The 27,874-nt window shown below is 41.0% G+C and overlaps 1 protein-coding gene across 7 annotated transcripts in view; it reads right to left on the reverse strand.

Moving 5' to 3' along the window:
- The window catches only part of CLYBL (citramalyl-CoA lyase), a 246,535-nt gene that overhangs the window by 71,881 nt on the left and 146,780 nt on the right, over positions 1 to 27,874 (reverse strand). The gene's annotated exons all lie outside the window — the stretch shown is intronic.

Genomic DNA, 27,874 nt, shown 5'->3' on the forward strand with positions numbered 1-27,874 from the left:
TAGTTAACATAGAAAAGCTAAGTGTAGAAAGAATTATCTTCTGTTCCGTTAAAACAAACAAAACCTGGCTGGGCCATTTGCTGGGAAGTTAAGCCCTCAGGCCCAGGCTGAGACAGAGTAGGAGTGAGATAATGAAAACCAAATTTCTCTGCAAAATAAAGCAGGAAGAATGGAGAGGTTCTGGCAGTTGGAGAAGGAAGGAGAGAAGGAGTTCAGAGTCCAGAAAGGTGGCAGGACCTTGGTCCATGGTGATGGCCTACAGACTTTTCCATTTTAAGTAGTTTATTGTGCTATATGATGTGACTCTCACAGGCTGAAGGACTTGGGGACAGCAGAGTGGCTGACATCTGGCTTACAGTAAGGTATATTGAGCACTTACTATGTGCCAGGCACCGTGCTATGCATTGTACATGCATATTCCAATTTAATCCTCATACCCACTGTGTAGATAAGCTCATCACTATCCCCATTTTACACATGAAGACACGGAGCCTTGCTGAAATCAGATAGACACACAGTAAGTCAGCAGCAGAGGGATAGCCCAAATCTGAGTTTGACTGATTCCAAAGTCCATCCCATTAGTCACTAGAACATATTTGTCCCCATGAACACTAAAGATTGTAGTACCAAGCTATTAAGCAGAAATTATTTGTGGTTTACTAATTAAACACAATAAAAATGTCCCAGAAATGCAAAATACTGAACAAATACTAGTATTACTGTTCTTGCTCTTGACCACTGACATGTGAAGACAGCACTGTCATCTAAAATGGAAACGTGACAAGCCAGCAAGAGCTTAATTAGTGTTGGATGCAAATAATATGGTTAAATGCTCCTCTGTGCATTCCACTGGGTATTTCTATTCTGAGGACCATGTTCTTAGGCATGAGCCCCCCATTAAGGTCAGGATCATTCGCAAATCTACAAGAAAATATGACTGTATTGCTTCATTTTTTTCTTACTGAGACAATAATAAAAAGTGGTTCACCATTTTGGCACAGAATTTTAAAGCAGAAATCATGGTGCTTGTTCCACTCCAGATTAAAAAAAGAAGAAATTATAGCCTTTCATTCTTGAGCAGGATGTAACTAAGGTTTAGATGAGTGAACAGATGCATGCAAAAATCAGCCACGCGCATAGAAAACATTCATTTTCACAATCTGGTAAATCTGCTAGGTATGCATGAAATGGAGCCAAATCGATTTCAGCAGAATGTGATGTCATAGCCTTGGCATGACAGGTTGGCCTCACTCGTCACCAGGGCTGTTACCATCCAGAGTCCTCAGTGTATTGATTGCCCAGCACCCAAGGATCCGTGAGTAGTTCCCTAACTGGTGGCATGAGTCATCGAACCCTAGTTAACCAGCTTGTGTTATTTCCATCCCCAGTACGGGGCCAAAGCATATGATCGTGTTCTTCCTTTTCTCACTTCATGGGGAAAAGAGATCTTTTCTGAGCTTCTTGCTCAAAAGGAGCAAGGAGGTCCCTTACCCCTCCCTACAGATAGGTCATAGAACATGGAATCTGAAAACCAGAAGTGTCCCTAGAAATCATCTTGTCTAAGTCTTTCATTTTATGGAGGAGGTCCAAAGATGAGAAAAGTCTTGCCCAAGGCCACATGGGCAATTAATAATGACCCAGGCACCTTCTGATTCCCAAACTCATGCTTTTTTCACCATAGGCTATCTCCACTGAAATCTGTACTCAGACTATATAAAAAGGAATTTGTGAAATTCCATAAACCCAAACATCTATACATCTATGAAATATTTATAGTGCAAAGGGTTCTACTGTGTCTTCTCTGAGATTTATTGTTTTTCCACTGGCCCATAAGTCCTCAAAACCATAACAATACAAGTTTATAGTCCCTAACTAGAAAACTCTAGAGGAAAATGTGTTTTGGAATTAAGAATTTTTTGGACCTTAGAGAGGTAAAATGGTACTAGACAGTCTATTTAATATTCTACCCACCTCTCCCCCCCTTAAAAAAAACCCTGGAGCAAAATGTATTGATAGGAATAGGCACACTGAGGGGGATGATATCTATGAATAGTCTCAGATCAGTTTAGGTCAGGTTTTGCTGCCCAATGAGTTGGCTACAAATTTATGATAAAACTTTTGGTTCTCAGAGCTTTTTGGAATTGTGGATAAAGGTCTGTGGATTCATGCCACTCTCTTCATATAAGAGGGCCTAAATAAATATCATGGACCAGTTGGCTGGTATCGCTTTGTCAATACAAAGAGTGTTTTTTCACTGAAATCATCTTCTCAAGACTATTATTTCTCTGTGGATTTCAGTCACCCCAGTTGCCTCTCAGTTAGTTATATCCCAGATAGCAAAACGGAACAGCCCCCAGGGAACGGGGTTCAGAAGCTGAGTGCCTTGCTTGTTTCGTGGATCTTTTATAAAACAGATCCAGCCAGGATCACCAGAGGCATGGGCTGCTTTGGGAGGCAGCTGGAGGTCGTGGGGGAGGGGGGGGCTGGCAGTGTCACCTGTCCTCCTGGGCATCAGTAAAAGCAGAGCAGAGAGCTCTTGCCACCAGGTCCCCAATGGGCAACTGATCCTGCCTGCCATTTCTGGGCTTTCTCGGGCTCCAACCGCTTCTCAGCTTCCTCTTTCTCATCAGATGGGCAGGTTTCCAGAGCTGTCAGATTTTCTTCTGCCCAAGTTAACAGGGACATTGATTTTGGAGGAAGGGAGGCCCTTCCTCCCACCCCTGTCCTTCCCTGGCTCCTGGCTGAGCCACGCCAGCGCTGTGGCATTGTCCGGTTTTATTATTACTGCCTGGCTGAGGCCTCCCTTCCCAGGTGGCCCCTGTGATTTCCAGCCCCTCTCCACTTGGCATGTTGACATACATTTTTGGTCTCCTAGGGAGAGCCTGCTTACCTGGATAATGGGCACTTGACCCCCTGGTTTCCAAAGTGGGCTTCTGTACCACAGCGGGGTTTGCATCTGTTTTTATTGTTTTCTGGACTGTCGCCGGGAGGGAGTCCTATAAACGTGACCTTGCTTGGCTGGCTTTAGGATTGATGGAAATCAGGTCACTTTGGGGGTTTTAAGGGGCCTAGATGTAGGGGTTTTAGAGTGGCACAGAGGGTCTATGCCTTTGTCAAGGTCCTTTGCTACTTCAGAACTGGAACACAGCTCTCCTAAAAATTTTTATCTGGCATAGAATTGTAGGCTTCTATTTCTTTGAGGAATTTCCTCATAAGGGTAGGAGAAAGAAATTGTACTTAGAAAACTGGAAAGGTCTTGTAAGAAAAAGAATCCATTCCTGCCTTTTAGAGCAGACAGGGTGTCTATGTTTGGAGGGGAAGGAAGGAAGAACAGGGAGGGAAGAAAGGAGACAGAAGAAGGGGGGGAGTTCTGTCACTGATGTCATCTGTCTTCCTCATCACCCTCCTCTATTCTAACATCACAGCAGCCTGCAGATGGCCTCCCCATCCACTCCTGCCCAGATCCATCGAATCCATTCTGCCACATCAAGAATGGTACTCTGTAAGACACATATCTCTGCTGCTTAAAACCCAGAGTAGCCTTCTGTTACCCTTAGAATACATCTAAAATCCTTACTCTCATCCACATTCTGCATCATCTAGGGCTGCCTGTCTCTCTAGACTCATTTTGCATGATCTTGGGCTCTGGGTGCTCCAGCCAAACTGCCCTTCCCCCAGTTCCTTGGAAGTGCCAACTTCTTGCTGCCACTGGGCCTTTGCACACACCTCTCCCTCTACCCAGAAGCTCTCTCTCTCCTCCACTTCCCCCTACACCTGACAGTCAGTCTAGTTATCTCCTGCCCATCTTCAGACCCTAGTTCAAATGTCTTTTCCATAGGGCTTCCTACTCTCCAGCCCGGAGTCCTGTCTTATACTCTCATAGAATTCTATACTTTGTCTTCCCATCAATTCACAACCATACGTTGATTTGAATGACCACTGGACTTATGTCTGTCTGTCTCACCAGCCATAAGCCCTGTGAGAGGACAGGCTGCATTTACTCTGCCCACCTTTGTCACCTCTAGTGATAGCCTTGTGTTACCAGATGGTGGTTCCTCATCACTGCATGATGAATTCCTGAGGGAGTCATTTATCTAGCCAGTATGACTTCACCAATAATGTTACACCTATAATTTAAAAAACTTCCTATGTTACTCCAACATAGAATGGACATTTACACTGGCCAGCAAAACTTGGGTACAAGTTATTCTTGAGAGTGTTAAGCTCACTAGTCTGTATGAATGAGCCAAAGGCCCCACTCCCTAAGGACAAGTCTCTTTAGTGGCTTCATCCAGCTTCATGCTTCTCTCCTAAAGCTCCTTCAGGTCCTCTCAATGCCAGACTGGCATGTCTTCCTGAGTTTTCATGTTGGCCAAAAGGAACATGTCACATTTGTAATAATGTCAGCAGACTCTGAGGCCAGTAAGGAGGCAGCAAGGAAAGGCCAAGATGGAGCCCTGGCAGTCAGCTCACTGCCAGAGGCACCAGCCATCGCACCCTCAATGGAAAGACGGAACTGCTGAGAACAGCCAATCACTAACAGTGTGACAGCCAAGGGCCTGCAGCCGTCCCTTTCTTCACTTCAGGATCCATCCCACCACAAGGGGAAAGGTGCCAAAAGAGGAAGCCAGGCATGAAGATACAGCTCTTTCTCACACAAAGGGAACTTCTTCACCCAGCCTTCCCAAGATACTCTCTTTGTTACCAAGCTTGAAATCTGGATGCTTCCATCCAGATGAAGTGTCTTTGGAAATGTGATCTAGTGTGCGGTGGAGGGTGGTCTTCCACATGGCATTGGCCATTCGGGAAGGGAGGCTCACCAAAGTCACATTTGCTTTCAGGAGAGTATATGGACAAACATGGACTAAACACCCACTGTATGGATACTATCAAATTGTATAGACACTACTGAATAAGGTCCCTACAGGAAGGTGAAAATAAAAAAAATATTTAATTTAAATAAATTAAAATAAATGGTCCTCATAATTTCTTTGTTGAATTATATTTATCATATAATAAATATACTTATGGTAGTTCATTAAAATAAATGGTGGCTTCATCTAGCAAATGTCCAAATAGATATCAAAACAGATGTTGTTGCAGGTACATGGAAAGTATGTGTGTACAAAATTAACAAGCACAGCACCTGCACAACTTCAAGCATTTCTTTTCCCCCAAGCCACCTATCCAGTGTCTTTTGTGCACCTCCAACTGTACTAGGTACCTGGGATATGAAGAACGTGCTTGTGGCCTTTAGGAACTTATGTACTAGTGGAATAAACCCACAGATAAGTCAGCAACCATGCTTTGGAGTAGTAAGGACTAGGATTGGAGCTGTCCATATGAGTTTTTTCATGTACCACGGTACCTTTTGTGCACAGAAAAGATCATGTAGGTTACTTTGGTTTTAAAATTAATATTAAATTTATCAATGCTACTAATTTCTACCAATTCAAAAATCTATCTTCCTTAGGCCTTTGTGCTCAGCCTACAATCTTATTATTCTATTTATAAATAAAATTGATCACGTTATATTGAATAGACTTAAATAAGCTGAAAGCTCAACCAGCACCATTTACAACCTCCCTTAAATGTTCAAAATTATATTTATGAATTTAACACACTCATTCTCTTTTTAAGTCCTTCAAAATCTTGACCTAACAAACAAAACCTTCTCAAATATTTCAACAGTGCTTGTAAATCTATGAAGTGCTGATATCGTCTCTGAGACTGAAGCTGCTTACATGCCAGAGATCTTCTACTGGCATACACAGGCCCAGGAGACTACTCCTCTGCCAAGAGGATAGATATTAAGCCCCTCTCAAGTCTGCCACAACCATAGGGCACTTCAAGTTCCTATGCTTCAGATAGAGTTGGTCTTCTTGGGTCTAAACTACAATCTAACCCAATTCATTCCTCTGCTTTGAGTTGTAACCTTCTCACATAAGTTACTGCTTTTTTTAACTAACTTTTTTTTTCATATTCTTGATTAGGTCCCAGTTATTTTTCTTTTCTTTTTTTAAAAAAATATTTTATTAACTATATTTGGTATAATATTTGTTATATATCATATAATATGTAAAATAGACCTAACATACAATTTATCATTTTAACCATTTTTAAGTGTACAGTTCAGTGGCATCACTACTATCCATCTCCAGAACATTTTCCATGTTCCCAAACTGAAACTCTGTACCGATTAAACAACTCCTCATTCCTCCTTCCCCCGCCCCAAACCCCTAGAAACCACCATTCTACTTTCTGTATGAATTTGACACCTCTAGTTATCTCACGTAGGTAGATTCGTGCAGTATTTGTCCTTTTGTGTCTGGCTTATTTCACTTAGCATAATGTCCTCAAGTTTCATCCATGTTGTAGCTATGTGTCAGAATTTCCTTCCTTTTTAGGGACATATACACCACATTTTGTTTATCCATTCATCTCTCAATGGACACTTATAATTGCTTCCACCTTCTGGCTACTGTGAATGTTGCTGCTAAGAACATAGGAGTGCTGGGTCCCCATGCTTATAGATAGTTTAATGTTACCTAATAGACTTTGCATTAAATCAGACCTTCATGGATTAGTTATCATGCCCATGCAGGGGCCAAGTCTCAGTAAGAAAGCACATAGAAAGTGTCTATCAACTGCTAAGTGCTGAATAGATGTGGATTGGACTTTCTGGCCCTTCTTGCTCTATCTGAGGAGAAATCAATAGAATGTGGTTTGCAACTGCAGTAGCAAATCAGTCACAGGAATTAGCAGTGGAGGTTGAACTGGCTGGAGATGAGGAGACTACTCTCCTCCTTTAATATCTCTGCAAATGGGGTAACTCTACCTCCACAATCCTGTGTGAACACCAGCACTAACTGGAAGCACTGGGGTGGCTAAAATGGGGTCTCTGTATGTCCTTCCAATCCTGCAATTCCACTGTGGACCATCATCCACATAACACAGGATACAGACATAGCTATCTGGAGTGAAAGCGCTGTTTGGTCTGACCAGATCAAACCCACGTGCAAACCAGATGGCAGGGCTTGCCCTGTAAAAACCCCATCACCATTACGTCCAATGTCCAGCAACTCAACCACCCGATGGTGAGAGGTAATATGACAGAAGATTTAGAATATGATAAAAGAGAAGAGGAGAAATAAAGTAGATGAATGACTCTAAGTAATAACAGCAAAGATATCCAATATGTATTGAGCATATTCTATGTGCCAGGCACTGTGCTAAAGTGGTTCATATACATTATCTCATTTGATCCTTGCAATAATCCAGTAAGGTAGATATTATTATTGTTTCTGTTTTTGAAGATCAGAAACTTGAGGCTTCCCCATCTCTAAAAAAAATTTTTAAAAATTAGCTTGGCATGGTAGTGCATGCCTATAGTCCTAGCTACTTGGGAGGCTGAGGCAGGAGGATCACTTGAGCCCAGGAGTTTGAGGCTGCAGTGAGCTATGATTGTGCCACTGCGCTCCCGCCTAAGCCACAGAGAGAGATCCCATCTCTTAAAAAAAAAAAAAAAATCTGAGTCTTAATGAAATGAAATATAATGTGCCCAAGATCAAAGAAGTAACAAGCAAAGGTAGGAACAGAATCCACCTTTGTTTCTGATACCTCAGGTCTTGATTATAATGCAATACTTCTAAAGTATGGATAAAGAATGGATAACTGGGCAAAGCGTGTAAAGAGAAAAAATATATGTGAAAACACACTTACTAAGCACATGAAAACCATGCAATTAATTTAAAAAACAAATTAAAGCAATAATAAAGTATAATTTTACATATACTAAATCAGGTGTCCTCAAACTACGGCCCGTGGGCTACATGTGGCCCGCCAAGGACATTTTGCCACTGATGCCTGTCCTGCTTAGCAGCCGACTCGTCCGGGCCCACAGTGGGCATGTGTGGAATGTGCGCCGCACTCTCCAATGGTCTGAGGGACAGTGAACTGGCCCTCTGTTTAAAAAGTTTGAGGACCAGAAACAATGGTGATATAGCACATCTTATATTTTCCTGGTTAGAGCTGGAACCCATACTACTAAGTGAAGTATCCCAAGAACGGAAAAACAAGCACCAGATATATTCTCCAGCAAACTGGTATTAACTGAGTAGCACCTAAGTGGACACATAGGTGCTACAGTAATAGGGTATTGGGCAGGTGGGAGGGGGGAGGGGGGCGGGTATATACATACATAATGAGTGAGATGTGCACCATCTGGGGGATGGTCATGATGGAGACTCAGACTTTTGGGGGGAGGGGGGAAATGGGCATTTATTGAAACCTTAAAATCTGTACCCCCATAATATGCCAAAATAAAAAAAAATATATATATATATATTAAAAAAAAAAGTTTGAGGACCCATGTAAAACAATGTTAAAAGTAATACTTAACATGGAGACACTGGTATGCTCCAATATTGCTGCTGAAAATGTATTATCCATCTTTGAAAAATCATTTTTTAAATATCCCTTTTGTAAAACATCTTGGCAATATATAACAAAAGTCAAAAAAATATTTCTACCCATTGATCTGGTAATCCCAGTGCCAGAAATGTTTTCTAAAAACAACAAAAAGAAAAAAAAATTTTAAAGAAAGAAGTTATATACATGAAGTCCTTTATTGCTAAAATTATAAAATTTTAAGTTATATAAATAATTATATTATAAAATTATAGTGAAAAATTGAGACAATCTAAATATTTAGCAACAGGGGAATGGTTAACTGAACTGAAATCATTTGATACATATTACACATGTTAAAATAATAAATACAATGATCTTTGTAGCAATTTAAAAAGCAGAATATAAATTTTTAACAATGCAACCATGTAAAAATTATGGCTGCAAATGGGTAAAGACTGGAAAAGAATAGGGTAGTACTGAGGTGAATTTTATGTGAGATTGGTGGATTAAAAATGATTTCTTCCCTTTTCAAGATATTTTTCATTGCTGTTAAAAGCAGTAAAAATTAAAAATGTTAAGTACTTGACAAGACTTGTCCATAAAAATAAGGGCACCTGCTGGGTTGTTTTGATGATTAAATAAGTTAATGGATGCAAAAGCACCTAGAAATAATCCCCGCAGGCACTCAGTGGAGTCTCCCTCTGAGGCCCCCTCCTCCTTACCCTTCCTTCCTCCCAGCACCAGTGCCCTGAGGGTGCGTGAGCAACACTGGGCACTTTGGTGTGGTGGAAGGTTCCTGTCCCTACCTCTCTCTTGCTTACCAGGTGTGTTTATTTCACTTTTTATTGTTTTTATTCATGACTTCCAGGGCTCAATAGGCTCTGGGTATTTTCTGATTCTCTCATCAAAATTTACCTGTTCTCCTTGGTTAACATATAGTATAACCTTTTCTCCTTGGTTAACATATAGTATAAAAAGCTATATGCCTAGCACTCTGGGAGGCTGAGGCAGGCGGATTGCTCTAGGTCAGGAGTTCAAAACCAGCCTGAGCAAGAGCGAGACCTCGTCTCTACTATAAATAGAAAGAAATTAATTGCCCAACTAATATATATAGAAAAAATTAGCCGGGCATGGTGGTGCATGCCTATAGTCCCAGCTACTCGGGAAGCTAAGGCAGCAGCATTGCTTGAGCCCAGGAGTTTGAGGTTGCTGTGAGCTAAGCTGATGCCATTGCACTCTATCCCAGGCAAGAGAGTGAGACTCTGTCTCAAAAAAGAAAAAAAAAAAAAAAGCTATGTGGTATTAACAGTGTGGCAGTTCATCAAAAAGTTAAACATAGGCTGGGCGTGGTGGCTCACGCCTGTAATCCTAGCACTCTGGGAAGCCGAGGTGGGTGGATTGCTCAAGGTCAGGAGTTCAAAACCAGCCTGAGCTAGACCCCGTCTCTACTATAAAAAAATAGAAAGAAATTAATTGGCCAACTAATATATATAGAAAAAATTAGCCAGGCATGGTGGCGCATGCCTGTAGTCCCAGCTACTCGGGAGGCTGAGGCAGGAGGATTGCTTGAGCCCAGGAGTTTGAGGTTGCTGTAAGCTAGGCTGACGCCACGGCACTCACTCTAGCCTGGGCAACAAAGCGAGACTCTGTCTTAAAAAAAAAAAAAAAGTTAAACATAAAATTACCAGATGATCCAGCAATTCCACTTCTGGGTATATGCCCAAAGGAATTAAAGCAGGGACTCAAACAGATATTTGTATACTCTTGTTCATAGCAACACTATTCACAGTAGCCAAAAGGTGGAAGCAACCCAAGTATCCATCAACAGATGAATGAATAAACAAAATGCAGTGTATACATTCAATGAAGTATCATTCAGACTTAAACAGGAAGGACATTGGTACATATACAACATACAGGAACCTTGAGGACATCATGCTAAGTGAAATAAACCAGTCACAAAAGGACAAACAGTATATGATTCCACTTACATGAGGTATCTAGAATAGGCAAATTAATAGGGACAGAATGTAGGACGGTGATAGCTAGGGGTTTGGGGGAGGAGTTAGTATTTGATGAGGACAGAGTTTCCATTGGGGAAGATGAAAAAATTCTACAGATGGATGGTGGTGATGATCACACAGCAATGTGACTGTACTTAATGCCACTGAACTGTACACTTAAACATGGTTAAAATGATCAAATTTATGTTATACATATTTTATCACAATTTTTTAAAAAGCATATGGCATTAATATGGTATCCCTGCTGGGTAATGTATTAGCAACTTGCCAAGTACTATGTTGACATCTTATCAAGTATTTTCTAGAAAGATGAGGAAAATGGGAGCACTTTAGGTATCATGGCGGCCCAGACAGAAAAACTGCGGGGCAGGTAGTCTTTCAGTTCCCTAAAAATTGTACTGCAGCAGCACAAATCCCTATCTGCAAATATATGATCGCTCTGGTAATCAAGGGAAAATGGAAACAACGGAGGTGAAAGGTCAGTTTGGAGGCTAGGGTGTCGTGGTAGTCATGGTGGCAACAGAAGAGGAAGTCAGAAAAAGGATGTATGGAAATCAGAAAAACAATAGCAATAGCACCACCAACAGAGAAGCTCTCTAAATCTACCTGCAGTGGTCCAAATGAGAGCCTGTTAATACTTCAATGTCAAATTCGGATCTTTGCAAGAGGGTTACATGGCCCAAACTCTCCCAGGGGCACTGGCTGATGAGTGGCTACTGGGGAAGGGAGAGGCTCTACTTTGCTCTACTCACGCTCTCCCATTTACGCACTGCTAATTCTCAGACAGTTCTTTCTCCTGTTAAGCAAAAATTTATATCTGAGTCCTTTGTTCATGGGATCTGTCCTCATTATGCACCCTGAAGCAGTGTTTAACAATTCGACTCCCTCTTCTCTGGCTTCAAATCTTCTTTTCTTCAGGATTAACAACATCCTCAGCATCTTCAACTTCTTCCTGTCCTTAGTCTATGGCTTCAAGACCAGAACTCTAGCCTTCAGATGTGGTCTAACCAGTACTCTTCCCTTCCTTTAGCCGGACATTGTTCTCCAGTTCGAGTTGCTATCAAACCCCACTGTAGTTATGCCTGTGAATGTCTGTCTAACTCCCATGCTAGATTGAAAACTGCTTGATAGTTCATGTGCAAAGAACCTGGGAATTTATTTGTTTCATTATTGATAAATTCAACCCACTGGACCCCCCAAATCAACAAGTGAAATATCTCCTAATGGAAAGGAATAACATTTGCTGAGTACTTTGGGCACTCCGGTAAGTGTTTTACATACATATTTTCATTTAATCCAGACATCAATCCTATGTGGGAAGTATTACTTTCTCCACTACACATATTAGGAAAGTCAGGTAAGTACACATTGATAAGAAGAGTCATATCCAATCTATCTGACACCAAAGACCATATGCTTTCCATAGCAGTTCTATTTCAGTTAGAATACATTAGGCTGCAAAGATTGGAAAGCCCAATTCAGACTGGCTTAATTAAACACTAAGGGAATTTATGTGACAACGTACAGTGATGAGGTGGTAAAGCCAGCAGCTCAACAATGTTATCGAGGATGCTGGTTAAATCTCTACTCACTTGGCCACCCACAATGTTACCTTTGCTCTAGGGCAAGCTGTCCTTAGTTATGAATGTGGCAACATGCCCTTTTGTTACTGTTAGCAGAAAAAGAAGACTGATTTTCCATGGTTTTCTTTTAAGAGTAAGGTTTACTAGAAACCTTCAGCAAGCCATTCCACCTATCTCACTGGTGATGAAAAGTAATCGCTGGCAAGAAAGACTGAATTACCCTTCACTGGCTAGCCCTAGTCAGACTTACTCCTGGAGTTGGGATGAGTTGCCCCAAACTGCATTATCTGATGTTTGATTGCAAAGAAGTGAAATAGATCTTGAGAGTCCACCATGATCATACCACCACCACCACCTCCACTCAGAGCACAAAAATGGCTCATACTGGGCACAGCACTGGGTGCTGGCAATAGAGACCCCAGCCCTGCCCTTGTGGAACTTCTGGTCCAGTGTGAAAGATAAGCACATGCAAGTACTAGAGCTGTGATGCATGTTACAGAAGAGAAAGTACATATACTACATGCAGCACATAGAGCTGGAGAAATAACTGAATCTCAGGGGTCTTGGAAGGTCTCCTAAGGAAGGATGTTCTCAGTAAGACTCGAGGATGTTGGCAGAGGAAGGAGCACATGTGAAGCTTGGAGTGGAGAATAAATTGAGCTTGCAGTGGAGAATAAATTGTACAACTCTCACATTACACCTTAAGTCCTTGGGATGCCTTCTAGCCAGAGACCAACAGTTGTTTTTTTTTTTTTTTTTTTTTGAGACCAACAGTTTATTCAGTCATTCATTCATACATATATTCATTTCATAAATATTTATCTGTAGCAAGTGAGAACATGCGTACCTCACTGGTGAAAGGGACTTAGAAAATGATTAGTCTGTGAATGAGTCAAGCTTTACACTTCTCCCTTTTTACTATTAGCCATCCTATTGTTTTGTGAACTTCAACTGGAGTCTGAACCCCCTAAAAATAGGTGATTTCAACCAGAGATGGTACATTCTGCTATCTCTAAAGTCTAACAATAACATCAAAAAAGAGTTTGGCATTATTAAATTAAGATGAGGGCTTAAGATTGCTATGGACCGAATATATCCCCCCCTTTCCAGTTCTTATATTGAAGCCCTAATCCCCAATGTATAGTATTAGGAAGTGGGGCCTTCAAGAGGCAATTAGGTCATACGGCAGAGCTCCGTATAAGTGAGAGTAGTGCCCCTATAAGCGGTAATAGTGCCTTTATAAGAAAGGACATAAGAGGAATAATTTCTCTCTCAGTCATGTAAGGATACAGCAAGAAGGTGGCCAACTGCAAACCAGGAAAAGAGTCCTCACCGGTAACTGGCCAGCACCTTGATCTCAGACTCCAGAACTGTGAGAGATAAATGTTTGCTATTTAAACTATTCAATCTATAGTATTTTGTTATAGTAGCCCAAATTGACTAATGATCCTAAATAAATTTCAGTGATTTGTGTTCTGTTATTAGATGTTCCTATGAATTGTCATGCTATCTTCTGATTTCAAACTTGAGCATATGCAGAAAGCAATAGTATCAATAAGAATACAAACTGATAGAGAAAAGGCACAAGCTGCTTGTCACATACAATTTTGTAAACAAAACATATAAATTCTATTTTGTTCTTCTAAGAAACATTTTAATTAGGACAGTGGTAAATTTTACAAGGAGAATTCTTTTTTTTTTCCCTATTATTTTCTTTTTCAAAACTTTTGGCTCTGGGAGGCCGAGGCGGGCGGATTGCTCGAGGTCAGGAGTTCAAAACCAGCCTGAGCAAGAGTGAGACCCCGTCTCTACTATAAACAGAAAGAAATTAATTGACCAACTGATATATATATATAAAAAATTAGCCGGGCATGGTGGCACATGCCTGTAGTCCCAGCTACTCCGGAGGCTGAGGCTGTAGGATGGCTTGAGCCCAGGAGTTTGAGGTTGCTGTGAGCTAGGCTGATGCCACAGCACTCACTCTAGCCTGGACAACAAAGCGAGACTCTGTCTCATAAAAAAAAAAAAAAAAAAAAAAAAAAAACTTTTGGCTCTTTCCCAAATCAATAATCATCAGATGTAGCATTCAGGCTGATTAAAAAAAGAAATCTACCTGTCTACTAAAATGTCAATAAAAGAATGCCTTAGAAAAACACGTTTCTTGCCATGAGGACACCTATTTATTTTTCATTTATTTTGGTGGTAGAAAAGGCACTTTAACATTAATGTGTAATTAGTACATTGTATTTGATAAATATCAAAGTAATAAGAATAGGCAGGTGGAAAAGGGAAAACATTAAGCCTGCATTTAAAAGTCTTTAATAACTGTTCCTCACAGCTTGAGCTCAGATGCTTAGAGGCCAGGAGACTGGGGCACTCCAACAGGGAGGAGAAGGGGGAGGCCTGGTGACGGTTGCCAAGCGCAGCTCCAGGCCCAGACTGAGGGCGATGGTGACTGTTCTTATAGCTTCAGCTTCTCCTTCTGCCCTCAGAGCTGCTCCTTCTTCTGGGCCCACTCCTATTAAGCCTTCTTCTCAGGAAAGGCTCAGATGAAATTATCCTATCAATTAGGACTCTTAATGAAGCAAGAGGGCAGAAAACCAATTCTGACTAGCTTAACCCAAAAGGGACTTTGTTGGCTCAGGTGAGCGTGTCCGGCAGCAGACCTCACTTCAGCACTGCTGAAATCAGGTACAAACAACGCCCTCTGGAAGGGTTTCTCTTCTCCTCTCAGTCCTAACTTCTCCAGGAGGCTTCATTTCTGGCAGCACGTGTAAGGCCCCGGACAGATCTGGCTCCCCCAAGCACTGATGGCTGCAATAGCAGCAGCACCAGGCCCACCACCTTCCTTGTGAGATCCGGAAATAAAATAATTCGCTCTCCCTCCCGTTTCTCCTGCAGAAATCTGATATTCACTGATTGGACCAGCTAATGTCATGTGTCCTGGCCTGAGCCAATCACTGTGGCCAGTGGAATGCAGCTCACTGATTGGTTGGCCCTGGGTCCCAGACTCCACTGGGGCTGAAGCCACACCCAAATCACATGGGCTGAGAACGAAATCAGGGGCTGACGCCTGAAGAACGAAAAATGGGTTTGAGCAGGGAAAGGGAACAAACCAGGAATGTCTTCCATACTCATTCACATTCTTCCCAGTAACATTTCCTATTGAGTAAGAGCCAAGCTTTAAAAAAAAAAAAAAAAGAATATCAACTGGATCTGTAAACATGGCATTTCTAGTACTCTGCTAAGGAAGGCCACGCTATGGATCACCCTAGGGACTGCAGGCCGAGCCACTGGTGGGCCCCTGACTTGGCGTGGGCACATAAGCAAACACACATTTGCTTCACATGTAACCCTGTACCAGAAAACCAGGGCACTGACGCGACTGATACCCATGTAATTAGCCACACTGGTACACGTGATGGATATGCACAGGATCATCTACCTCTATACCTATGTGATTGATCCCCGTGTGATTATCTGCCATATAGACACAGCCTTCCCTGCTTCCAATGCAATTACCTTCCTCCAGATAGATGAAATTGATGCCCACGTGATGACTTGCTCCAGATACACACGTGATTGATGTCCGTGCAATTATCTAACACAATGATATGCCAGTGATTGATACCCATGTGATTATCTGCTAAGATGATACCCATGCAAATGAAAATTGGCAAGTCGTGCAAGCTCTAATAATCACCCTCACCAACAAATGAAAAACAATTGCTAAGACTTAAGGAAGGCTCTTCTTTAAAAATAAAAAGGCCACTCATATACTGTTGTGTGTGTATGTGTATAAAAACTTGGAACAGGACTATAAAAATTAAATAAATGTCAAGGGTCTTTCCAGCTCTAACATTCTCAGATTCTAGAGTGTAACAATAACTGAAAAAGAATTACTGATTTCATAGAAAGTTACAGAAATTTATTCACACATCAGTTTGTGTTTTTGTTCATAGACATTGGTTACTAGCGACGTTTTTGCTCTTTGGTGACAATAAAAGGAAATCAGGAGAAGGTAATTACTGAATGCAAGTAACTATATTCAACCAAAAGTGAAGTACCCACATGTAAATCAGCAAGGACCCCTTTCAAACACTAGTGCATGTGTAGGTAATGTAGAGAAGGCCACACTGAGCTTTACTTCCCAGCCTCTATTGCCCTTCCCTTTAAAAAGACACAGACTCTAAGTAATAGCATGTTTGGCCATTTATCTTGCTCCCTTTTCCCAATTGGCTGTTCTTACTTTTGAGAAAAGCATGTAACAACCCCATAGAATTTGATGATTTTCTTTGTCATTGTCAAAAAAATTTTAATCCATGAAGACTCCTTTCCTGGGTTATGTTAATTCAGCTGCCTGTTTTGTAATAGGATTATGTTTTCCAGGATTTAAAAATGCCACTTGTTAACTACCAAATAGACTTCTACAACGGCTATAAAATCTAATTTAATCCTATTGGCATTAACGAAATAGCTGAGGTACAATTTATGTCTAACTACACTTAACACCCTACAACCTTCAATAAATATATAACATTTCTTTTGAAGTTATAAAAAGAAACTGTTCAGTGGGATAACTGGAGTCTCATGGGTCCAATCATACAATATCTCTAAGGCAGAACAAATGTTGTTTACATACGGTAAGGATTATGGAGAAAGTTTGTTTAAACAGATTAATGCATGTTTATGTGTATTAACGCTCTCTTTTACATCATGCAAATTCAAGTTTAAATGATCTTCATTTCTTTCATTTGAAAATAATTATAGAGGGAGGCAACTATTTGGTCTGTTACCATTTAGGTTAAGAACCTAATTAGGTTAGAATAAATTTCAGAATAGAACACTACACCAAACTTGGGATAGAAGGCTAATACCGCATTTCACTTTACAAAGGGGAAAGGCAATTTTTGGTGGGTGGGTGAAGATGAGGGAGGGAGAAGGAACCCAAAAATGACCCTGTGGGCCAAAAACAGTGGTAAGCAGATTCTCTTTAGTCTTTGGGTTTTCGTTTTATATCACTCTTTTTTCAAAAAGGGAACAGAGATGACATTAAAGGGCCTTCCGGGAATGTAAAATTTGAGTGCAATAAAAGAGAGACATATTTTTTCTCCCCCCCCCCCCACTTCTCCTCTCCTTCTTCAGACAGGTGACTATGGGGAAGCTTATGGTAAGCCAGATGGGAACAGAGAAACACTGGCAAATATTGTTTCAAGATGAAGGAGAAGAAAAAAGGAAGCTGACATGTAACATATCAAAGAATATTCAGGCACTCGGAAGTGGAACATGAATCTCAGGGCAGTCCAACCTCTTTAAAGATGCAAATTGCAGTCAAACACAGAAAACAGTAGGGTTCTGTTTATCCTTTCACAAAGGGTGCAAACTGCTAATCAGGCTCCATTGCTGGGCTGGCCACTTTGTTTATCAATAAACAGGAAGACAGTTAGACTATAATTTTCTTGCCTAGTACTGGTAGCCAAAAGGAAATGCTGGCAGCTTGGTAGTACTGAGTTCCAGTTGCATCAAAACCCAATTATTATTGTAATAATGTATGGGTGTTTGCAAGTTGCACAGGCGCGCTACACATGTCCACAAAATCATGTGAAACATATTGGCAGAGAATGAGCTTGGTGATACATGGACTAAGGGGAGCTGTCAAAATAGGCCTGGTCCTCCAAGAGCTCAGCTGTGGAGTGTTGTTTAAAAACACACACTGGAAAATTGTTAACATGGCAGACACAGAAATCTTTTACATGTTAATACAACATAACAAAAACATGGTTTGACTAAAATCAAATGCCAAATAGCAATAAACTCAGCTCTGAAATAGGAAATTCGATTGGAATATACTCTAACTGCCACCACAAGCTCTGTTAATATAGAATGCTTATATACCCTCTAAAAATGAGATAGTTCAGAGTGACTTTCATGTCAATGGAGCTACCTTTCTGAGATACTGTAAGATCTCCAATCTAAAATATAGCACAGGATTCCAAACCTAACATACAACAAAAATTCAGTCATACCTGTTTCAAGCATTTAAATTGTCCAGGTCATGTCTTTAGTTCTTTCTTTCATGTTTTATCTCTTAGATGCATCTGTAAGAAATTAAGATGTACCCTGAACTTTATATAATGCCCCAAATGGGGCATGACAAATATAAAATACAAAGGGACTAAAATTTTCACAACATGGTACTTCTATTAATGTTGAAATAATAAGTTAATAATTATTTCATAATAATCATATGTTGATCAAATGTAATTACTTTATTCATGAAATATTTGGTGAGTACCTACTATGTACCAGCACTTCTGGCGAGCTGTGAGAGATACAAGGGCACCCTCTTTGCAAAGCCGAGATTCTACCAGAGAAGCAGATGTGGAACAAGTCATTACATTAAGGTGTGATGACTATCCTGATGGAGTAGGTGGGCTGCCCACTTTTGCTTGTACTCAGCTAGTCTTCACTACTGTGTCTGGCTCTCCAAAATGCCAACCCACAGCAACCTGCCTGGCAACTTGAGATGGGGAACCTTGGCTCACTTCTCTGCTAGGATGGTATTGGACACGTGAAATTTCGGCAGGTTCTGTATAGCTCTGTTAATAACTCTTTTTTTTTTTTTTTTTTTGAGACAGAGTCTCACTTTGTTGCCCAGGCTAGAGTGAGTGCCGTGGCATTAGCCTGGCTCACAGCAACCTCAATCTCCGGGGCTCAGCGGTCCTACTGCCTCAGCCTCCCGAGTAGCTGGGACTACAGGCATGCACCACCATGCCCGGCTAATTTTTTGTATATATATTTTTAGTTGGTCAATTAATTTATTTCTATTTTTGGTAGAGACGGGGGTCTCGCTCAGGCTGGTTTCGAACTCCTGACCTTGAGCAATCTGCCCGCCTCGGCCTCCCAGAGTGCTAGGATTACAGGCATGAGCCACCACGCCCGGCTGTTAATAACTCTTATTAGCAAATGTAGTGATCAAAAATGCAGCTCTGGGATGTGGACTGCCTGGCTTCCCTGCTTCGTAATTGTGTGACCAGTTTGTTAACCTCTGTGTAATCCATTTTCCTTATCTGTCAATGGGGATAATAACAGCATCTTTTTCATAGAGTTGCTGTGAGCACTGAATGAGTTAATCCGCACAGAGCACTCAGAAACAGTGTTGGCACCCAGGAAATACTTGCTAAATGTTCTCTATAATCATTATTCTCAGGCCACCTTCAGCACCACGGTCAGCTCCAATGCTTGGCCTCCTTAGGAAGGGCAGTGCTAAAAAGAATAATTGTGGGAAAATGTCTTTGGCTTAGAAATGGGCCAAAATTCAAAGATGACCACCGTCTTTAGCCAAACTCAGGAAGGAGGTGTTAATCCTCATATTCCTTCTGACCCTCAAAGTTGAAGGCTGATGTGCACAGCATGTCTCCAGCAAAAATAGGAAAAGGTCTAGTCCTAGCTCCCATCCTAGGGACCTGACCAGAGGAAGTTCACTTGATCCAGTTCTCCCTAAGCCTCTCATATCTTAACTCCAAGCCTGGGCTCTCCATACCTTTCAGGCTCCCTTTGCTCTGACTATGGGGAACAGTTTTTTCACCAAAGTAGAGAGTTATTGGCCCTAACTCTCTACTTTGCCTTCCCCAGTGTGTCTACCCACCCACAGCTCTAGGAAAGAGACACTCTTGACATTTTGCCCTGCAGAACTGCCCCAGTTGGGCTGGATCATTAGCCTACCCTGATACCGTGGAAGGGGAGTTAGATGAAATGCTTCTTGGAATGCCTATGTGTTCAACTCTAGCTTTATACTCCTACCTTGGGAGAATCCAAAAATTCACCCTCCAATGGAAAAACTTGAGCAGGCTTTGGAAAACCAAAGACAAAAGTGTTCTTTTATCTCAGGCCAGGTCCCTGGCTCATCTTTCGAGGCTTTTGAGCTCTTCTGACAAAGGGACATCTTTTTGATCTAATTATCTGGAGTTAATCAATAACTTGTCTAAGAATATGTTGTTTCTTAGATTAGACTTGGCTGGGAATTCAGGGCCCAATTGCTAACTTCAGGAGGTTAATTTCTGACCAATAAATGACTAGCACACTTGCATCACATGAAGAAAATTACAAAAACATATTTGATACAGATAGCATATTTTTAGTAGAAAAGCGGGCTATGTCTTGGGTTAATTCTTGACTTGACATTTGCCCCTGACAAGCCATACTTTCCTCTTCTTTTATCAATAAAACACTATCTTCCTCAGCCTCTATAACAGGTAAAGAATAAGAATTAAACCCCACCACCACCACCATCACCACCCTGAGAAGTGCTGATTTATTTAAAAACACATAGCAAAAGTATGATATTATTTCTGAATTGTCTATCTAAATCAGAATATTAAATTATGCCATAAAATAGCAATCCCCAATGTTTTTGACACCAGTGACCAGTTTCATGGAAGACAATTTTTCCACAGACTGAGTGGAGGTGGGCAGAGGGAGGATGAGGAGCAATGGGGAGCAGCTGTGAATATGGATGAAGCTTCCCTAACTCACCTGCTGCTCACCTCCTGCTCTGCTCAGTTCCTAACAGGCCACAGCCTGGTACCAGTCCACAGGCCAGGGATTGGGGACCACAACTATAAAATATATCCACTGATTTATTACTAAAACCATAGTGGGGCTGGGGGCCATGGCTCATGCCTGTAATCCTGGCACTCTGGGAGGCTGAGGTGGGAGGATGGCTTGAGGTCAGAAGTTCAAGACCAGCCTGGGCAACATAGTGAGACCCCATCCCTACAAAAATAAAAATATTAGCTAAGCATGGCACCACTCATCTGTAATCCTAGCTACTAAGGAGGCTGAGGCAGAAGGATTGCTTGAGCCCAGGAGTTTGAGGGCTGTAGTGAGCTATGATGACACCACTGCACTCTAGCCCAGGCAACAGAGCTAGACCCTGTCTCAAAAAAACAAACAGGCCGGGCGTGGTGGCTCACGCCTGTAATCCTAGCACTCTGGGAATGCTGAGGCAGGTTGATTGTTCGAGGTCAGGAGTTCCAAATCAGCCTGAGCAAGAGCGAGACCCTGTCTCTACTATAAATAGAGAGAAATTGATTGGCCAACTAACATATAGAGAAAAAATTAGCTGGGCATGGTGGCGCATGCCTGTAGTCCCAGCTACTTGGGAGGCTGAGGCAGTAGGATTGCTTGAGCACAGGAGTTTGAGGTTGCTGTGAGCTAGGCTGATGCCACAGCACTCACTCTAGCCTGGGCAACAAAGTGAGACTCTGTCTCAAAAAAAAAAAAAAAAACAAACAAAAACAAACAAAAAAACCCCCACAGTGGTATTTAATATTTTCTTATGGCCATTGAAATAAGAAAACTTGAAAAATATATTGTTTTTTTAATATAAAGCACATTTCTCTGCATGATTTCATGCTATACCCGCTTAATTTTGCTAGTGGCTACACACATTTGATTCTTTAGTTACAGAGATTTAGCAAACTGAAATCTCTTAGATTTATTTTCTAAATATCACCTGTGGTCCTGGTCCCATCATAAAAGAGATTTTAATTAGTAGCTAAATTTGGAGTAAGTTTAATGAGTTTCACTATAGTCTCCAAGCTATCTCTTACTTCGTTTTACAGAAAATGGCTACAGTTTTCACATTTATAAAGCTTCGAATCATTTAAGCTGGGCTCTTTTCTTTCTTTTTTTTAAATCTTAATTTTGAGCTGGAGCTCAAAGATCTGTTTTATTGCCTAGGCCTGGGCCTTCTGTAGTCAGATATACCATATTATAGATCATACTCAGTCTTACTTAATTGGATTCCTAGGAATTGCAGGAAAAGAAATAACTGGCAATTTAAAGCCTGCATCTCTTTGTAGAGAGACTTTGTTGAGCTCATTAAATGGAAATTGCTGACTATTATGACCCTAATAGAGATATTTGAATCCTTGCATTAAGAAGATGCCTGGTTTGAAAAATAAAACAGTGAAGGGGGGAAGGTTTTTTGGTTTTTGTTTTCTGTTTTTTAACAATTACCCCTCAAAAGGGGAAAGGTTATTCAAAGGTATGAAGGGATTAAAAAAAAGACTGAAAACATTTTACTACTTTTGTAAAAGCCTGGATAGGTTTTTATATCAGAACCTTTAAGGATCAAAAAGACCTTGCAGAGTTCCCAAGCACAGTTCAGCTTTCCATACTGTTCCAGAAAGACTCACAGATACCCCAATTCCTATTGAAGAAATCTCCCAAGCTCTTAAGTCTTTTAATAAAGGCAAAGCACCTGGGAGAGGAGCCTTCCCATCCTAATTTCACACCCCTATTGAAGAGGAGTTAGCTCCCCACGCCCCTGTGTACATTTAATCATTCACTGCACATCAGTTAGCTTTCTCCCTGTGGGGAGAATACACCTAGCCACTCTACTAATTTATTTCAACAAAAGTGACAGCACTGAGGAATTTAAAATTTAGCCAAATGGATTTGTGTATGTGTATGGTATATGTATGTAAGTACAAATGGGGCCTTAGTGTCTATGTGCTTGTGTGTGCATGTGTATGGCTGTGCATGTGCACAAGAAAAGTGTAAACAAGAGGGCACAAATTAGAAAGAATACATATGCTCAGGTGGAAAAGGACCTTCCATCCGTATGGCAATTAAAGGCATTACAGAGTAACCCAAAGTTACCTGGCTTAAAATGCCAAGTACAAGGAAGTCATATTTATATTAATCAAAGAGTAGTAATAGGCCAATAATCTTGATTGATATTTGGTGTTTCTTAACAAGCAACACTCACACTTGAAAACGGAATGACTCCCTTGTTCTGCAGAGGAGTTCCTGTGGGAATTATTGTTTGGGGAAGAGGCACTTGAGCAATGTGGAGGCAAGGTGGCCTCCAATTGTCTCCTCCATGCTAGGCCTTGGGGGTGTCCTGATAGCCAAGACTGATGGAGGTAGCAGAAGCATTCAAAGAACACGGCCCAGAGGAGTGGCTGGGGGCTGCTGAAGCACTAACTGCCACTTAAAAGACAAATGGCTTCCTCTTGCTTTTCATGGTAGAGGGCAGCTGCGACAAGAAGGCCTCCTGGCAGCCCTGGGTCCTCTGCCACACAGAGCAGGTGGCTGGCAAGAAAGCCACTGCTCTAATCCCTACCCAGCCAGCAGCTTCCCTCCACCCCTCTACTGAGGGTGGCTCCGGCTCTTCCCAGACACCCCCACCCAACCCTCCTCTCAGGTCCCCACAGTGGGGAAAGGTCACTGTAAGTGGGTCTTGCTCAGTGCCCAGACCCCAGCCCAGTGCCCACCTGCTCTGTGCTATTCCCAGGCTCTCACCCTCATGGGCAGATTTTGCTGCTTTCCTTGGCCTTTTTCTTACTCCATTTTTGGTTGAGGTGCTTGAGGGAGAACAGCTCAAGTACCCAGCACAGGGATGCAAAGTAAAAATCTACAGCTTAGCAGCTTAAGAAAGATAATTGTTTCTCTGGTTTCCTGAGGGAAAACAATAAGTAAGATCTGAGATGGCTATATCTTGCCCCTTTGCGTAAAGAAATCTATAAAGGAGATTAAAGTGAAAAAGTGGTATTTTTCTGTCTCTATGGTCTTTTATTTGTCTACCATAGTTGAGGGGGAAGGTTAAAAAATAGCAAATTTTGCAAACTCCATGACATGCATAGAGAAAACCTGCTGTCCCAATACATTACCCTGCGAGAGTCAGTCCTTTGGCTTCCTGAAGGGTCTGTGTAAGATCCTCATGACCATAGACTCCTAACGCAGCTAAGTCCCTGCTACTCCAGCTATGGTCTGTGGCTCACTCTAGTTCCACGAAATCTTACCACACCACAATGTGGTAAGTACAATGTTGGAGAGTAAGAGTTTAGAAACTTCTATAGTACTTACATCGCTATGACACCCAGGCAGCATTTAATTTTTCTATTAAATAGAAATTCATTTTTGTTGTATTTTACAGAAAGAAGTATTGGTCTACAATGGATTGGATATGAAAGAAAGGGAGAGAGGGAGAGAAGAAAGGAGGAAGAAACGAAGAAACGAAGAGAAACAAAAATAGCCAAATTGCTTCCTTACCATAGAGTTTGGGAAGCACTCTTTTGTATCTCATGTTTCAAGCAAGAGATCAAAATGGCAATTAAAAGCCACTTAGAACCAAATTATTAAAAAAAGAATGTGTTCTTACAGACCTATCTTGTGGGACTATAACTTTACTTTTTTGTCTGTCTCCACCAACTTGTGACTCCTCCAGGCCGGGGATCTGCAACCATCTTTGCATCCCTCCTACCTGCCACAGTGTCCAGCTGAGCAGGTACTCAGTATTTAATTAAATATTGAGTATTTATTTAAACTTAAATATTACATACATTTAAATGATTATTAAAGTATTTACTCAACTGAAATAGCAGCTTTCAGCCAGGCACGGTGGCTCACGCCTGTAATCCTAGCACTCTGGGAGGCCAAGGTGGGCGGATAGTTTGAGTTCAGGAGTTCGAGACCAGCCTGAGCAAGAGCAAGACCTCATCTCTACTAAAAAAATAGAAAGAAATTAGCAGGACAACTAAAAATATATAGAAAAAATTAGCCAGGCATGGTGGTGCATGCCTGTAGTCCCAGCTACTTGGGAGGCTGAGGCAGGAGGATCACATGAGTCCAGGAGTTTGAGGTTGCTGTGAGCTTAGGCTGACACCATGGGACTCTAGCCCGGGCAACAGAGTGAGACTGTCTCAAAAAAAAAAAAAAAAAAAAAATAGCAGCTTTGCTTCTACCTCCTCCACTCCTACTTTCTTGGGCTTGCCAAGTGTCATGGTGATTCACCAGAAATCTGTGCATTACTTGGCATATTTTTACCATAGCTCAGCAAAGAGTGGCTTAGACAGCCCCATACCTCCTCATTCATTTAACAATGAAAAGCAGAAGATAAGAGGGGAGTGGAGACAGTCTTTCCATCATCCATGCTTGGGAAGGTGAGCTGGTGGTAGCATCCTTGACATGAAGGAGCTACTTAAACACAAATTGGATTAGCAGGACAGGATTAGAGCCTGCTGGAACATATTATATGCTTATAAACTGCTTTGTGGAAACTCCTATTGTTTTCATTATAAGCCCACACTCCATGGAGAGTCAATCAAATGAACTATGGAATTAGTCTATTAATAAAAAAATAAAAAGAGATAAAAAATGAAGTGACTAAGTTTTAACAATTCAAGAAAGCTGAATTAGGCAATGATAGTTCAGTCTAGCAAAACTATTATACAACTAGATAATCTGAAATGAGAATTTTAATATGGATTTCTTCTTACTAAAAAATAAGCTCTCTAAAAATGGTTTCTATCTCCTCCATCATGAAGAATAACGTCCAAATAAGAAACTTTAAGATGGCCGGGCGCTGTGGCTCACGCCTGTAATCCTAGCTCTTGGGAGGCCGAGGCGGGCGGATTGCTCAAGGTCAGGAGTTCAAAACCAGCCTGAGCAAGAGCGAGACCCCGTCTCTACTATAAATAGAAAGAAATTAATTGGCCAACTGATATATATATAAAAAAAATTAGCCGGGCATGGTGGCGCATGCCTGTAGTCCCAGCTACCCGGGAGGCTGAGGCAGAAGGATCACTCGAGCCCAGGAGTTTGAGGTTGCTGTGAGCTAGGCTGACGCCTCGGCACTCACTCTAGCCTGGGCAACAAAGCGAGACTCTGTCTCCAAAAAAAAAAAAAAAAAAAAAGAAACTTTAAGAAGTGACTTCAATAAAGAAAAAAGAACATGAGAAATATGAGGAGTTTCAGGCTTATCTGGACTTTCAAATGAATTGAGGTCCCTAGGTCTAAATGAATGGCAAGCTAAGGACACTGAAAGAATTTGCAAATGTAAACACAGAGCTCCCTTAACCTCTGAGAAATCATGGAGAACGGGAAGTTGACAAAAGATAAAGAAAAGCCAAGTCAATAGCTTTCCAAGGAAATGGGAAAAGGGAATGATAGAATATGCCAATAGGTGAGCTGGAGGCTGATTCCTGGCAAAAATTCTAGGAGATCTGAATCTTGGTTCTGCCATTTAATAGCAATGTGAGCTTGAACAAATTTCAAAACTTTGCTATTAGGATTAAATGAGATAATATATGTAAACAAGATAATATATAAGTAATACACACTAGATAATATATGGAACTAATACAGGTAACTAATATATGTAAATGAGATAATGTAAATAATAACATATGTAATATAGAACCTCCTACACAGAAAATTCTCAGCAAACCATTTTGGTATTTCTAGTACTTCAAAAAGAGGTGGTAACTACTAGGTGCTGACATGGGGCTCCTTAAGAACAAAGCTCATCTACCTGACCTCATTTTTCTGGTTAGGTGGAGGTACGGAAAGAGAAAGTATTTCTAGACAGGTAAATCAGGAATGTATCTTCATTTTGAAAAGGCATTTGATAAAAATCTCATGATATCCTCATGAAAAGATTAGATTTTAGGAGAGTTAGGTGACCAAATAATCACATTCCTTGTATTATTCATGAACTTGACTGCTCTGTGCCTCAGCTTCCTTATTTGTAAAACGAATGTAATAATATTAATAGTACCTCATTGGGTTGTCAGGCAAATTACAGCACCTGGCATTTAGTCAGCCTTATATAAATGTTTGATCAATAAACTTGAACAGAAGTTTTTAGTGGCATGCTTGTATAGCATATGGCTCCAACTTCTTCAATATATCCATCAGAAACTTGTTCAATTTTCATATGGTATGCTTGTCAAATTCTCAGGTGATATAAATGTTGGATGATGAAATCAAAATCCAAAAAGACTTTGACAGGGCCATGAAATGAAATATATGAAATGAACATTAAGTCCTGGATAGACATTTTTTTAAAATTTTTTTTTACAAGTACCAGCCTGGATTTCCAGAATTTTCTGTGGATAAAGAAGGGAATTTTAGTTGACTTCAAGCTCAGCATGCATAAAAGAGTGTGTCTAATAATTAATGCAAGTTCATTTGTGTTTGGAGAATTGGAATGTCCTAATGAAAACCCTGTGTGGACATACACTCCAAGATGGCAGGCACCACTGGCCAGTAACTCTTCTCTCACCTTCTCTTCCTTGAGTTTCTCCTAAGCAGTAGCTCAGCTGCTACTACTCTGGGTATAAGGATGGTTTCAGAACACAGATAAACAGTAAGGAAAGAATGGACTGTATTTCCAACTTATCTGGGTGGCAGGAAACAGTCCTCAGGTGGGTATGGGAGGACAGCCTCAAGATTTATGAAGAAATATAATTAAGTTTATCAGGGCACCTAATGGCTCACTGTGCTACCATGCTAAAATAAACTGCCCTCTAATCATGATTACTACAGGATTTATCTAATCTACTTCCTATAGGAAATCAAGTTACTCCTGGGCAGACTTTATCAACTTTTTTCTCATAATAATCCCTGTCCCTGACAAAAGAAGATATTGTCATCCCTACAGTATAGATAAGAAATTGAGGCAAAGAAGTAAACTGAATTGCCCTAAGTCATACTGCATGGGTTGTGGGAAGGGGCATATTGGAATCACATTATATCCTTCAGAAAAAAGCTTATTTACATTAATCTCTGGGAGAAAAAAGATTAATTGTATTTTCCTTGGCACATGCCAAAGATGTTGAGTAGATGCTTTAGATTCCACATGCTCATTCTAATCCTTTTCCAAATACTTGGAAAGCTTTGGTTTGACCATTAGGAAGATGCTGGAAATGAACTTTTTTTTTTTTTAATTAAGGCAAATATTTGTTTGCTAGAATCTCCAAGGAAAGCAATTAATTCAGAAAGTTGTATAGTACAGCCATGGTGTTTCAGATCACCTGGGGCAAGAAACTATCCAAATAGGCA

This window comes from Microcebus murinus, chromosome 13, assembly GCF_040939455.1.
Source record: "Microcebus murinus isolate Inina chromosome 13, M.murinus_Inina_mat1.0, whole genome shotgun sequence".
Taxonomy (NCBI): domain Eukaryota; kingdom Metazoa; phylum Chordata; class Mammalia; order Primates; family Cheirogaleidae; genus Microcebus; species Microcebus murinus.